This window comes from Mobula hypostoma, chromosome 4 (genome assembly GCF_963921235.1).
Source record: "Mobula hypostoma chromosome 4, sMobHyp1.1, whole genome shotgun sequence".
Lineage (NCBI taxonomy): Eukaryota > Metazoa > Chordata > Chondrichthyes > Myliobatiformes > Myliobatidae > Mobula > Mobula hypostoma.
This window is the reverse complement of record NC_086100.1, coordinates 123,608,055-123,621,929: the sequence shown is the minus strand read 5'-3', so window position 1 is coordinate 123,621,929 and position 13,875 is coordinate 123,608,055.

Genomic DNA, 13,875 nt, shown 5'->3' with positions numbered 1-13,875 from the left:
ACGTTGATACAGTAGGAAAAAAAAACATGTTGATATTAGACAACTGTCAGTATATTAAGTGATAGAAAATTATATTTTTCAGATCACTTTCAGAGCATCCAACACAAAGAATTCAAAAAACCTGTGTGCATAATTCACAGCAATTGCAACATTTTCCCACTATAATCCATAAGTCCCAATAGTAGCCTTCTTGAGATGTAAATAGCGAAGTATGAGTGGTTTACCCTTTTCAAAATGTTAACTCTACAAGTATTCAGAAATAGTTGATTTGACCTCATCTTATGCATTGGGAATATGGATCAGTTATAGCCAACATTTCTCACACTCCAGGCAAATTCCTTACTCATTACAGTCTCTGCACAGATTCCACTTCCTCTTGTGGAACTTCGATTTCTTTTTTTCATTTGTTATTAAAAATACATCCAGATGATCCCAAACATATTTTGGAGCCAAATACACGATTCTAACAGGTCTAGCATATTTGGAGTTTATTTCCCAAAACCTGTTGTTTACTTAAGGATAAACATTATTACTAAAGTTTACAATATATCAGAGGAAGTTAAAGCAAAATGGTTTATTTAAGCTAATTTACATATATTTTCTATCTGACTTGAAAAGTCATGCCCTGATGATAAAATTATTCTGAAAATGCATGACGGGGGGAAAATTAACTTTTTGTACTGGACAGAAAATAAAAGGAAGAAAATTAGTGATTGTTTACTTCTTGCTTGTGATTCCTTTCCAGTGTTTATTATAAAAATCTTCAAACAGAAATTATTAAAAGATTATGTTAAAGGTCCTGATGGATTTCAAACTAATTATTATATGCACCTCTTCTTGGGGTAAAATCTAATCTTTTGTTTTGGAAATAAAGTAGAAAGGTCATTGAACTAAAATGGAAAATGTTGGAAACAGCCCCCAGATCTTGCAGCATATTTGGAAAGAGAAAGGGTCTCTGACCTGAAGTATTAACTATTTCTCTTTCCACAGATGCTGCCTGAACTTCTGAGTGTTTCCATTATTTTCTGCTTTTATTGGTTCAGATTTCTAGCACTGCAGGTTTTTTTTAGATTTCAAAAGTTCAAAATTCAAAGTAAATTTATTATCAAAGTACATACATATATGTCACCATACAGTATACTATCCCGAGATTCATTTTCTTGCAGATATTCACAGTAGAACAATTAAATATAATAGAATACACACAAAGACTGACAACCATTGTGCAAAAGACAAATAGAATAAAAAACAAATAATAATAACAAATAAGTAAATAAATTATACTGAGAACATGGGTTGTAGAGACCTTGAAAGTGAGTCCATAGATTGCATTCAGTAATTAGTTCAGTGTTGAGGTGAGTGAAGTTATCCATGCTGGTTCAGGAGCCTAAAGATTGTAGGGTAATAACTGTTCATGAACCTGGTAGTGTAGGACCTAAGGCTGCTGTACCCCTTTCCTAATGGCAACAGTGAGAATGGTTGGGGTTCTTGATGATGGAACACCGCTTTCTTGTGGCAGTGCTCCTTGTAGATGTGCTCAATGGTCGGGAGGGTTTTTCTTGGGATGGATTGGACTGGCATTGGTGTTTCCATACCAGGCCACTCTCCAATTTCATCTCCATGCAGAGAAATTACTTTAGTCAGAGGGTAGTAAATCTGTGGAATTTGTTGCCACGAGTGGCTGTGGGGGCCAAATCATTGTGTGCATTTAAGGCAGAGATAGATAGTTTCTTTATTAGCCAGGGTATCAAAGGGTATGGGGAGAAGGCAGGGGAGTTGGGATGACTGGAAGAATTGGATCAGCCCATGACTGAATGGTGGAGCAGACTTAATGGGCCGAATGGCCCACTTCTGTTCCTATATCTTATGGTTTTATGGTCTTATTATCTGTAAAGGTTTGTCAAAGTTTTAGATGACATGCTGAATCTATGCAAAGTTCTAAGAAAGCAAGGTGCGGCCATGCCTTCTTTGAAACACACTTGGGTGCTGGACCCTGGACAGATTCAGCAAGAACACTGACTGAGTTTTCAGGACCATACACTGACGTGCATGAAGAATGTTTGTTGCTCACATTGTTTTAGCTCCCAGCACACATTACTGAGGGGCTTAACCCTCTTCTAAGATTCCTCAAAGAGAGTGCTGAAGCTGAGCCTCTTGTTTGCCAAGTGCAGACATATTTGAGGCATCAGTCACTGTTGGAATATCTAAGCTTTGTTTTTTTTTCAGTTACATGGAAGCAGCAGCAGCAGCAGAGGCTCCTTCAGCTAGTACCAACTGCCCCCGCGCACCCCCTCCCCCCCGTCATTGTGCATATCCGAACACTTACTCATTTATTTAGATATGTAATCCAAAATCTGGATCAGTAGTTGGCCAAACTGCTTGCGCTAGGGTCAATTTTTATTTCCTTTTCTCTGTTTCTATGCCTGTTAGGAATATATAGAGCATATGTTTCAGCCACATTGATAACAATATCCCCCTTCTTGCCTGGCTTAAAGGATGTGGGGACTTACTAATATCAGTCAACCTCTTTGCAAACATATAAATACATTTGACAGGGTCAGAGGCTTGTTTCCAATTTCCTCTCCCGTAATGTCCTTGAATTGTTGTAACACTTCAGAAGAAATTAAGAACTTAAAATTCTGTGCAGAGCTAATTAAGCTATACAATCAATATATGTTCAAAAACTATACATTAAACCTGTTCCGACTTATTACTCAGTAGCCGTTAAACATTTTGCAATTATATGTGTTTGTGAATGAATGCAGACAAATGTATGCTTGTGAATAGGAAAGCTGTTTAAAACTAGATGCACTTTTGCATTGTCTTTATTTACTCTGCCTACCAGAGCAAGATGTGGCTGTTTCAGAGTGAGGGTAGAATTGTTGCAGGTCACATGGGTTTGATTCTTGTTAATATGCTCTGTAAGGAGAGTCTCTTTTTTAAAAATTCGTACTTCTTGCGCTTTGATTTAGTTAACTTTTGCTTTGCAGATGCAGCAAAACCTTCCCCATGCGTGAAAAGTGATTAAAGATAAGACTGCTTGGAAAATGTCCCGACACACTTTTACACAGATTGCACTATCAGGCAATTAAACCGTTGTCACATAGTTCAAATGCTCAGTGAAATTCTTATAACTTGTTGAACATAACCGTACCTATCATCTGACTCACACTTAATGATAAGAGGCACAATGCTAGGCCAAAAGCGTCACGTATCAGTAGCTGGAACAGAGAGGTTCAGAAAATTCTCTGCTGCACTGAGCTCAGTAAGAGTCAGAATAATCTGTGTCTGCAAATCTTTGTTTGTATTATTAGAAAGAAGATACTATTTTTATATTGAGGAGCAACTCGTACACCAAAAATTAAACTTAATATTTTCTTGTTTGTAGCTTTAAGAAGGCCATTAAAAGTAACATATTGCATTGATGTAGACAATTGACCTAGTATCTCAACAGATTATTTGATATTAAACTACTTAAGTACTTGTTCATGTTATTTGATATTTTCCACAGATTATCAGGCTGAATGTTCATGGGCAATGGATAGACCCATAGCTCTAATGTGTAAAATTCATAAAATTAAGAGAAACAAGACCATAAGACCATAAGACATAGGAGCAGAATTAGGCCATTCAGCCTATTGAGTCTGCTCCGCCATTCCAAAATGGCTGATTCTGGATTCCATTCAATTCTATGCACCTGCCTTCTCACCATATCCTTTGACGCCCTGATTGATCAGGAAACTATCAACTTTCACCTTAAATATACCCATGGACTTGGCTTCCACTGAGTCTGTGGTGCAGCATTTCACAAAATCACTACTCTCTGCCAAACAAAATTCCTCCTTACCTCTGTTTCTAAATTTTGAGGCTGTGCCCTTTAGTTCTGGAAACATCCTCTCCACGTTCAACCTACCCAGTCCTTTCAACGTTCAGTAGGTTTCAATGAGATCCTCCCGCATTCTTCTAAATTTCAGTGAGTACAGGCCCAAAGCTGCCAAACACTCCTCATATTTCAACCCCTTCACTCCCAGCATCAACCTCATGAACCTCCTCTGGACTTTCTTCAATGACAACGCATCCTTTCTGAGATACGGGGCCCAAAACTGTTGACAATACTGCAAGTGCAGCCTGACCAGTGTCTTATAAAGGCTCAGCATTATCTCCTTGTTTTTATATTCTATTTCCCTTGAAATAAATGCCAACATTGCATTTGCCTTCTTTACCCAGACTAAGCCTGTAAATTAACCTTTTGGGGGTCCTGCACAAGGATTCCTAAGTCCCTCTGCACCTCTGATGTTTGAACCTTCATCCCATTTAGATAATAGTCCGCACTGTTGTTCCTTTTACCAAACTGCATTATCATACATTTCCCAATACTGTATTCTATCTGCCACTTTTTTGCCCATTCTTCCAATTTGTCTAGTTCCTGCTGCAATCATGCTACTTCCTCAGCACTACCTACCCCTTCACCTATCTTCATATTATCTGCAAACTTTGCCACAAAGCCATCAATTCCATTATCCAAATCATTGAAAGCTTGTCCATGATTTGGACTATGGGATTAATAGATTTGTGGCTAAATTTGCTGATGATACAAAGATAGGTGGAGGAGTGGGTAGTGTTGAGAAACAGGGAGCCTGCAGAGAGACTTAGATAGTTTAGGGGAATGGGCAAAGAAGTGGCAAATGAAATACAATGTTGGAAAGTGTATGGTCATGCACTTTGGTGGAAGAAATAAATGGGCAGACTATTACTTAGATGGGAAAAGAATTCAAAATGCAGAGATGCAAAGGAACTTGGGAGTCCTCGTACAGGATACCCTAAAGGTTAACCTCCATGTTGAGTCGGTGGTGAAGAAGGCGAATGCAATATTGGCATTCATTTCTAGAGGTATAAAATATAAAAGCAAGGATGTGATGTTGAGGCTCTATAAGGCACTCGTGAGACCACACTTGGAGTACTGTGTGCAGTCTTGGGCTCCTTAGAAAGGATATACTGACATTGGAGAAGGTTCAGAGAAGATTCACGAGAATGATTCCAGGAATGAAAGGGTTACTCTATGAGAAACATCTGGCAGCTCTTGGGTTGTATTCTCTGGAGTTTAGGAGAACGAGGAGGGATCTCATAGAAACATTCCAAATGTTAAAAGGCCTGAACAGATTAGATATGGCAAAGTTATTTCCCATGGTAGGGGAGTCTAGGACAAGAGGGCACGACTTCAGGATTGAAAGACGTCCATTTAGAACAGAGATGCAGAGAAATTACTTTAGTCAGAGGGTGGTAATTCTGTGGAATTTGTTGCCACAAGCAGCTGTGGAAGCCAAGTCATTGGGTACACTTAAGGCAGAGATAGATAGGTTCTTGATTAGCCAGGGCATCAAAGGGTGTGGGGAAAAGGCAGTGGAGTTGGGATGACTGGAAGAATTGGATCAGCCCAAGATTGAATGGCAGAGCAGACTTGATGGGCTGAATGGCCTACTTCTGCTCTTATATATTTTGGTCTTATGGTCTATACCATATGTCCCAATTGGTTGAATTCTGGACCTTGTCACTTTTTCTTCAAGCTGAAGCTATCAGGCTGGACTGTTGTAGCACTTCTGAAGGTTGAGCTAGTGATAGACTGCATCCATGTCCCCTTAAGATCCTACATTTCTATATTCTTGCATGGACAGAAAAGTTAAGTAACAAAGTGGAAACAGAATCTCATGGCCAGTGTCATATATTATGGAGTTTGCTTAACTCTTTATTCTGGAGGATGCCTTACCTACCATTTTTCAGTGCATGCTAAACTGTAGCTAACGACAAGTGGTAAACCTCCCATTCTTGACTTTTGGCGTCTCTCTGTACTCCAGCATGCTCTCAGTATATGCAATCATTTCTTTAGGTACCTCCTGCACCTAATAAAGCGGCCACTGAATGTAATTGTGGACTTTTGCTGCTGTAGTCTATCTATTTCAAGGCTGGAAGTGTTGTGCATTCAGAGATGCTCTTCTGCACACCACTATTGGAATACGTAGTTATTTGAGTCACTGTCGCCTTCCTGTCAGTTTGAACTATTCTGGCCATTCTCTTTTGACCTTACTCAGTAACAAGGCATTTTCACCCACAGAACGGCTGCTCACTGGATGTTTTCTGTTTTTCGCACCCATTCTCTGTAAACTGTAGAGACTGTTGTGCATGACAATCCCAGGAGATCAGCAATTTCTGAGATACTCAAACCATCACATCTGGCACCAACAATCATTCCACGGTCAAAGTCGCTTAGATCATATTTCTTCCCCATTCTGATGTTTGGTCTGAACAACAACTGAACCTCTTGACCATCTCTGCATGCTTTTATGCTTTGAGTTGCTGCTATGTGAGTGCTGATTAGACATTTGGTTTAACAAGCTGGTGTCTCCTCCACAACACCATCAGCACAGGTGAACCACAAGGCTGTGTGCTTAGCCTCTGATCTATTCGTTTTATACTTATGACTGTGTGGCTAAGCACAGCTCCCATAGATATTTAACATTTGTCACGTGTTCACAGTTTCGTTTCTGTGAGTGTTACCTTATGACGTATGCCGACGGTATAAAAGAAATATGGACATTTTGCTGAGAGGGAGTTGAAGGAGAGAGAGAGGGAGAGAGAGAGTGTGAAGATTGCAGGCTTCGAGCTATCCAGAAACAGCTCATGATCGAGAAGGGTAAAGTCTAATGCTTACCCAAACCCAAAGGATTGGGTTAATCAGTGGCGCACTGTACATTGTGGAGACGTGTCTATCCTTTGTATGATCTATGGGTGTGGATTTCATGACAGTCACTTTGTAAAATCGCTCGTCGTGGACTTCGGGACAGTATCCCTCGGCTGGGATCTTCGCAGACCGTTTCTTCGTTTGCTAGCCTTGGAATCTTCAGAATTCATCGTGATTGCCTCAATTTGTCATCTCCTGCTGCTGGTACGTTATGAAGTCGTAACACATTGCTGACAACACATTGTTGTGGGCTGAATCAAAGGTGGTGGTGAATCAGCATACCGGAGGGAGATTGAAAATCTGGCTGAGTGATGCCACAACAACAACCTCTCATTCAATGTCAGCAAGAGCAAGGAGCTGATTATTGACTTCAGGAGGAGGAAACTGGAGGTCCATGAGCCAGTCCTCGGGGGATCAGAGGTGGAGAGGGTCAGAAACCTTAAATTCCTCAGTGTTATCTTCATCATCAGAGGATCTGCTCTGGGGCCAGCATGCAAGTGCAATTACAAAGAAAGCATGGCAGTTCCTCTACCTCCTTAGAGGTTTAAGAAGATTTGGCATGACATCTAAAACTTTGACAAATTTTTATAGATGTGTGGTGGAGAGTACTTTGACTGGTTGTGTCATGGCCTGGTATGGAAACACCAATGCCCTTGAATGGAAAATCCTTTAAAAAGCAGTGGATATGGCCCATTGAGGAGTGCTGTCCCAGGAAAGTAGCATCAATTATCAAGGACAACCACCACCCAAGCTGTGCTCTCTTCTCACTGCTGCTATCAAGAAGAAGGTACAGAGCCTCAGGACTCACACCACCAAGTTCAGGAACAGTTATTATCCCTCAAACATCAGACTCTTGAAGTAGAGGTGATAACTTCTCTCACCTTCACTTGCACCATCACTGAGCTGATCCCACAACTTATGGACTCACTTTCAAGAACTCCTTATCTCATATTCTTGATATTTATCATTTGTTTATTTATGTTATTATTTCTGCTTTGTATTTGCACAGTTTGTTGTATTTTGCACATTGGTTGTTTATCCATTCTGTTGGGGGCCGTCTTTAATTGATTCTGTTGTGTTTCTCAGATTTACTGTGTATGCCCGCGAGAAAACAAATCTGAAGGTTGTATATGGTGACATATAGGTATTGTACTTTGATAATACATTGACATTGTACCCCTTTACTTCTGCGCTTTGTGTAGAGGTGTATCTATAAAGTGGTCACTTTATTAGTGGTATATTCCTCTGCTGAACCTCATCCACACAGCTGGGCATATCCATGACTGTACAGTTGAGACTCACTTTAGTAGGGAACAGCAGAAAAGTACAATTCTGCTGTAGCTTAGTGGCAAGGTGACCTGGTGACACTTAGCACATGAATCAATGGTTAAGAGTGATGTATTGAGCCACGAATCATTGTAAATCACCCATTACTATGGGAAACAGTGTTATAACCTTAGAATGCACTTTGGACATTTTCACAGCAAAAAAAATGTTGAATCTGCACTGGGATGAAGAAGCACGTGTTAAAAGCACAAAGCAGGGTTAGTCTTCTGTTTAGGAATAATCCAATTTCTAAGCAACTTAGACGGACTTTTCTGTTAGAATGCTGTTTGGGTTCTTTGGTTGCCGTAGGAACTTGCGTAACACTCCACACCAACCAATAGTCTTCACATTAGATCCTGTGCCTATTTAAATAACTGCTCCAATTAAATCAGTACTTTACATAATAGAAAAATTTATGTTAATTCTTGGGTTCAGTTTAATAATTGTAACAATTGCAGTTCAGCATCAAGCATCAATGGCAGTTCACACTTACTATTTTCCCTATGGCAATGGAACGTTACCACCAATATAATAGATTCTGGATTAACTTTATCTATTTGAACAAAGAAGTCATATGAATTTATGAACATTTAAACATAAAGCAATGAGAAAAAGGGACATTGCGACATTGGAATTATGTTTGAATCTATTTAAGCAATGAGGCAACTTTTCCGGAATATTTACTGAATTCCCACTGGCAGCAAAAGTTTAAAGTTCTCAACTGCAATGATATTTATAGCTTAGTGAGTTATTGTTTCAATTTAAATTGGAGTGCTTATTTAAACCATACTGTCAATTTTGAAAAAAATTGAAAACAAAATCATATTTTAGCCATTTATTGAATTAATGTTTTAATGATCATGTATTCATTTGGCACATTTTTATAAATATTTCATGTACATTTATAGAAAATTATAGAACAAGTAATTGATGTCATTAATGTGTCAACAATGTGTCATCATTGTTGTAATGACACAACAATTGTAGGCTGTATCCCGGTTAATGATGAGTTTGAGTACAGAGAGGAGATTAAGAACCTGGTGGCATGGTGCAAAGACAATAACCTATCCCTCAACGTCAGCAAGATGAAGGAATTGGTTGTTGACTTCAGAAGGAGTAGCGGACCGCACGACCCAATTTACATCGGTGGTGCGCAAGTGGAACAGGTCAAAAGCTTTAAGTTCCTCGGGGTCAATATCACAAATGACCTGATTTGGTCCAACCAAGCAGAGTCCACTGACAAGAAGGCCCTCCAGTGCCTTTACTTCCTGAGAAAACTAAAGAAATTTGGCCTGTCCCCTAAACCCTCACTAATCTTTATAGATGCACCGTAGAAAGCATTCTTCTAGGGTGCATCACAACCTGGTATGGAAGTTGTCCTGTCCAAGACCGGAAGAAGCTGCAGAAGTTCATGAACATGGTGTAGAACATCACACAAACCAATCTTCCGTCCGTGGACTTACTTTACACCGCACACTGTCGGAGCAGTGCTGCCAGGATAATCAAGGACACGACCCACCCAGCCAACACACTTTTCGTCCCTCTTCCTTCCGAGAGAAGGCTCAGGAGCTTGAAGACTTGTACGGCCAGATTTGGGAACAGCTTCTTTCCAACTGTGATAAGACTGCTGAACAGATGCTGACCCGGATCTGGGCTGTACCCTCCAAATATCCGGACCTGCCTTTCGGGTTTTTTTGCACTACCTTACTTTCCATTTTCTATTTTCTATTTATGATTTATAATTTAAATTTTTAATATCTACTATGGATTTGTAATCCAGAGAGTGGGAAGCAGAGAATCAAATATTGCTGCGATGATTGTACATTCTAGTATCAATTGTTTGGTGACAATAAAGTATAAAGTACCAATTGTGTGCCTATAGAAGGGCTGATTGTAAGCTTGGATTGAAAATGGGTGGTTGAATGGAAGATCTGGCTGTCTAGCCTTCTCCCTCTCTCCTTCACGCTTTCTCTTTGTTTCTTTCCTCATTTATCATCTCATTTTCCAGAGTGACAGCATCACTGGGATGGACTTTAATATGATGATGGGACTGTGAAGAGGGAGACAGATTGCTTGCAGGAAAGGCAAACGCTGAAACCTGAAGATTTAAACCTAGAATAAATACCAGCAGTTTAAGAGATTCATGAGATGTTGAAAGGATTAAGCCAGCATGTTATTGTTAGTGGTGAGCTTCTGCTAGGACTCAGACCTCATTAATTCACCAAACTTGAATGTCACTTTCACAATGTCTACCACTGCCTTTGCTACTGCCCATTCTTTTAGGGCTAGGACTGCTGCCTACCTGATGCCTGCAAGAGTATCTCTCCTCTTGTTGCCAATCATCTCAGTGGAATGGCTGGTGGTGTAGGAGAAGGTGAGGTAGCGTGACCCCGATAGGAACACTGACCTGACGATGGAATTAATACTTAATTGATCTGAGTGAGGTGCAGGATCTAGTACAACACTAGATCAGACAGGAGGCTGGTGCCCATTGGGAACAGGGAAGGGGGCAGCTGTTGATCATATAATGTGGGTTCTCACAGATCGGTACCTATATATGTATGACTCATGATCAACTCCTCTTGGTGCACAAATGTATCAGTGATGTCCCAATTCTGCTCATCAGACCTGGAATATCTCGCAATTAAGTGCTGCCCATTTTACCTGCTGCAGGAGCTTTCTGTGATCATTTTGGTAGCAGTATGCATTCCACCTCAGGCCAATGTCAAACAGACTTTAGATTATCTGAGCAATGGGATCAGCATGCACGAAACAGCACACACTGATGCCTTCACCATCATTTTGGGGAATTTTAACCAGGCCAGCCTGAAAAAAAAATCACTAAATATTACCATCAAGAAACCACGTAGTATCAGGGGGAACAACATACTGAACTCTGAGCTCAAGAGTGCTTACTGTGCTATTCCACACCCACACTTTGGAAAGTCTGATTACCTGGCTGTGCTTCTACTCCCTGAGTATAGGCAGAGACTGGAGACTGCAGCACCAGTAGTGAGAACAACAAGGTATGGACAAGGGAAACACAGGAGCACCTGCAGGACTACTTTGAATCGGTGGACTAGACAAGATACAGGGATTCATTTTCAAATCTGGATGAGTATTCTGCAGTTGTTACTGACTTCATTAGTAACAACTATGAGTGTATGCCTATGAAAACTTGCTGTACGTTCCCAAACCAAAATCCGTGGATGAACCAGGAGGAACGTCGTCTGCTGAGGGCTAGATCTGTGGCATTTAAGTCTGGTGACCCAGGTCTGTACAAGAAAACCAGACCTGACCTGCAGAGGACTACTTCAAGAGTGAAAAAACAATTCCAAGCAAGGATGGATGCAACATCAGATGCATGTCAACTCTAGCAGGGTTTGCAGGACGTTACTTCCTACAAAGCGAAACCCAATACTGTAGCATGAATGGCAGTGATGCTTCACTACCAGATGAGCTCAATGTCTTCTGTGCCTACTTTGAAGGAGAGAATGTCACTACAGCTGTGAAGATCCCTGCTGCACCCAGTGACCCTGTGAATCTGTCTCGGAGGCTGATGTTAGGCTGGCTTTCAGGAGAGTGAACCCTCACAAGGTGGTAGGCCCCAGTGGAGTACCTAGTAAGGCTCTGAAAACTTGTGCTAACCAACTTGTGGGGGTATTCAAGGATATATTCAACCTCTCACTGTTACGCTCAGATGTTCTCACCTGTTTCAAATAGGCAACAATTATATCAGTGCTTAAGAAGAGTAGTGTGAACTGCCTTAATGACTATCACCCAGTAGCACTCACATCTACAGTGATGAAATGCTTTGAGAGATTGCTCATGGCTAGAATCAACTCCTGCCTCAACAAGGACCTGGACCCACTGCAATTTGCCTATCACCACATTATACCTACAGCACATGCAATCTCAGTGGCTCAAGGACCCAGATCAGGTCCTCTGAAATGATAACACTGAGGAATTTAAAGTTTCTGACCCTCTCCACCTCTGATTCCCCCAAGAGGACTGGCTCATAGAGGAATCAGAGTGGAGAGAGTGAGCAATTTCAAGTTCCTGGTTGTCAAGATCTCTAAGGATCTAACCTAGTCCCAACATATTGATGTAGCTATAAAGAAGGCAAGACAGCGGTTATATTTCATTAGGAGTTTGAAGGGATTTGATCTGCCAATTGAAATACTTCACATGTACTGTGGAAAGCATTCTGACAGGTTACATCACTGTCTGGTTTGGGAAGCTACTGGGAAGGACTGATAGAAGCTACAGAAATTTGTAAAATTAGTCAACTCCATTTTGCATACTAGCCTCTGTAGTACACAAGACATCTTCAAGGAGCAATGCCTAAGAAAGGTGACGTCCATCATTAAGGACCCCTATCACGGAGGCCATGCCCTCTTCTCATTGTTACCATCAGGAAAGAGGTACAGAAGTGATGGTACAGAGGCCTGAAGGTACACACTCAGCAAGTTAGGAACAGCTTCCTCCCCTCTGATGTACAATTCCTAAATGGACAATGAACCCATGAACACTACCTCACATTTTAAAATTATATATTATTTCTGTTTTTGCAATATTTTTAATCTATTCAATATACACATATATATTTACTGTAATTGATTTACATATTTTTATATGATCATGTATTGCATTGAACTGCTGTTGCTAAATTAACAAATTTCACGACCTATGCAGGTGATAATAAACCTGATTCTGGTTCTGATTTTGACAGAGGGACGGAGAAGGTTTGGGTGAGACTGAGCATGGCATAGACCATGCTGTAGAGGTCCTGGTAAATTTAATGGCAGGAAACCATTAGGAATCCTTTTGTAGCATTTCCTGCTGGGTCTCCAGTGAAATGGGCAACATTTTCAACATGGGAATGAAGGGGTTAACATATGATGATTGTTTGGCAGCTTTGGGCCTGTACTCACTGGAATTTAGAAGAATGTGAGGGTGCGGGGGCGGGTGGGGTGAATCTTATTGAAACCTACCGAATGTTGAAAGGACTAGATAGGGTAGATATGGAGAGGATGTTTCCTCTGGTGGGGATATCCAGAACTAGAGGGCACAATCTCAAAATTGAAGGGTAACCTTTAGAACAGAGGTAAGGAGGAATTCTTTTAGCCAGAGAGTAGTGAATCTGTGGAATGCTCTGCCACAGACAGCTGTGGAGGCTAAGTCCGTGGGTATATTTAAAGTGATAGTTTCCTGATTGGCCAGGGCATCAAAGGATATGGCAAGAAGGCAGGTGTATGGGGTTGAGTGAAATCTAGGATCAGCCATGATAGAATGGTGGAGCAGGCCTGATGGGGTGAATGGCCTAACTCTGCTCCTCTGTCTTATGGTCTTATGTTCAGTGGCATGAGATACCAGGGAGAAAACCAGGATACAGCAAGAATGACCATGATCAGGATTGGAAATGGACAGCTGTTAATGAGGATGACTGGAGAGAATGAGTGAAGAGCAAGTATAGCCAAAAGATATCCCTGCTCACTCTCCTGGTCTTGAAGGAGTGTCATAGATTCCCTTCAACTGTGGGGTTTACCCATCTTCGGTAAATTATCCAGTAACTAAAACTGTTAAAGGCTCCCTTTTTTGCCGATGAATAAAGTGTCAGGAGTTTTACAAGGATGTTCCTGGATTGGAGGGCATACTTTATGAGAATAGGGTGAGTGAACTCGGCCTTTTCTCCTTGAAGCGATGGAGGACAAGAGGTGCCCTGATAGAGGTGGATAAAATGATGAGGGGCATTGATCATGTGGATAGCCAGAGACTTCTTCCCAGGGCTGAAATGGCTAACATGAGGGGGC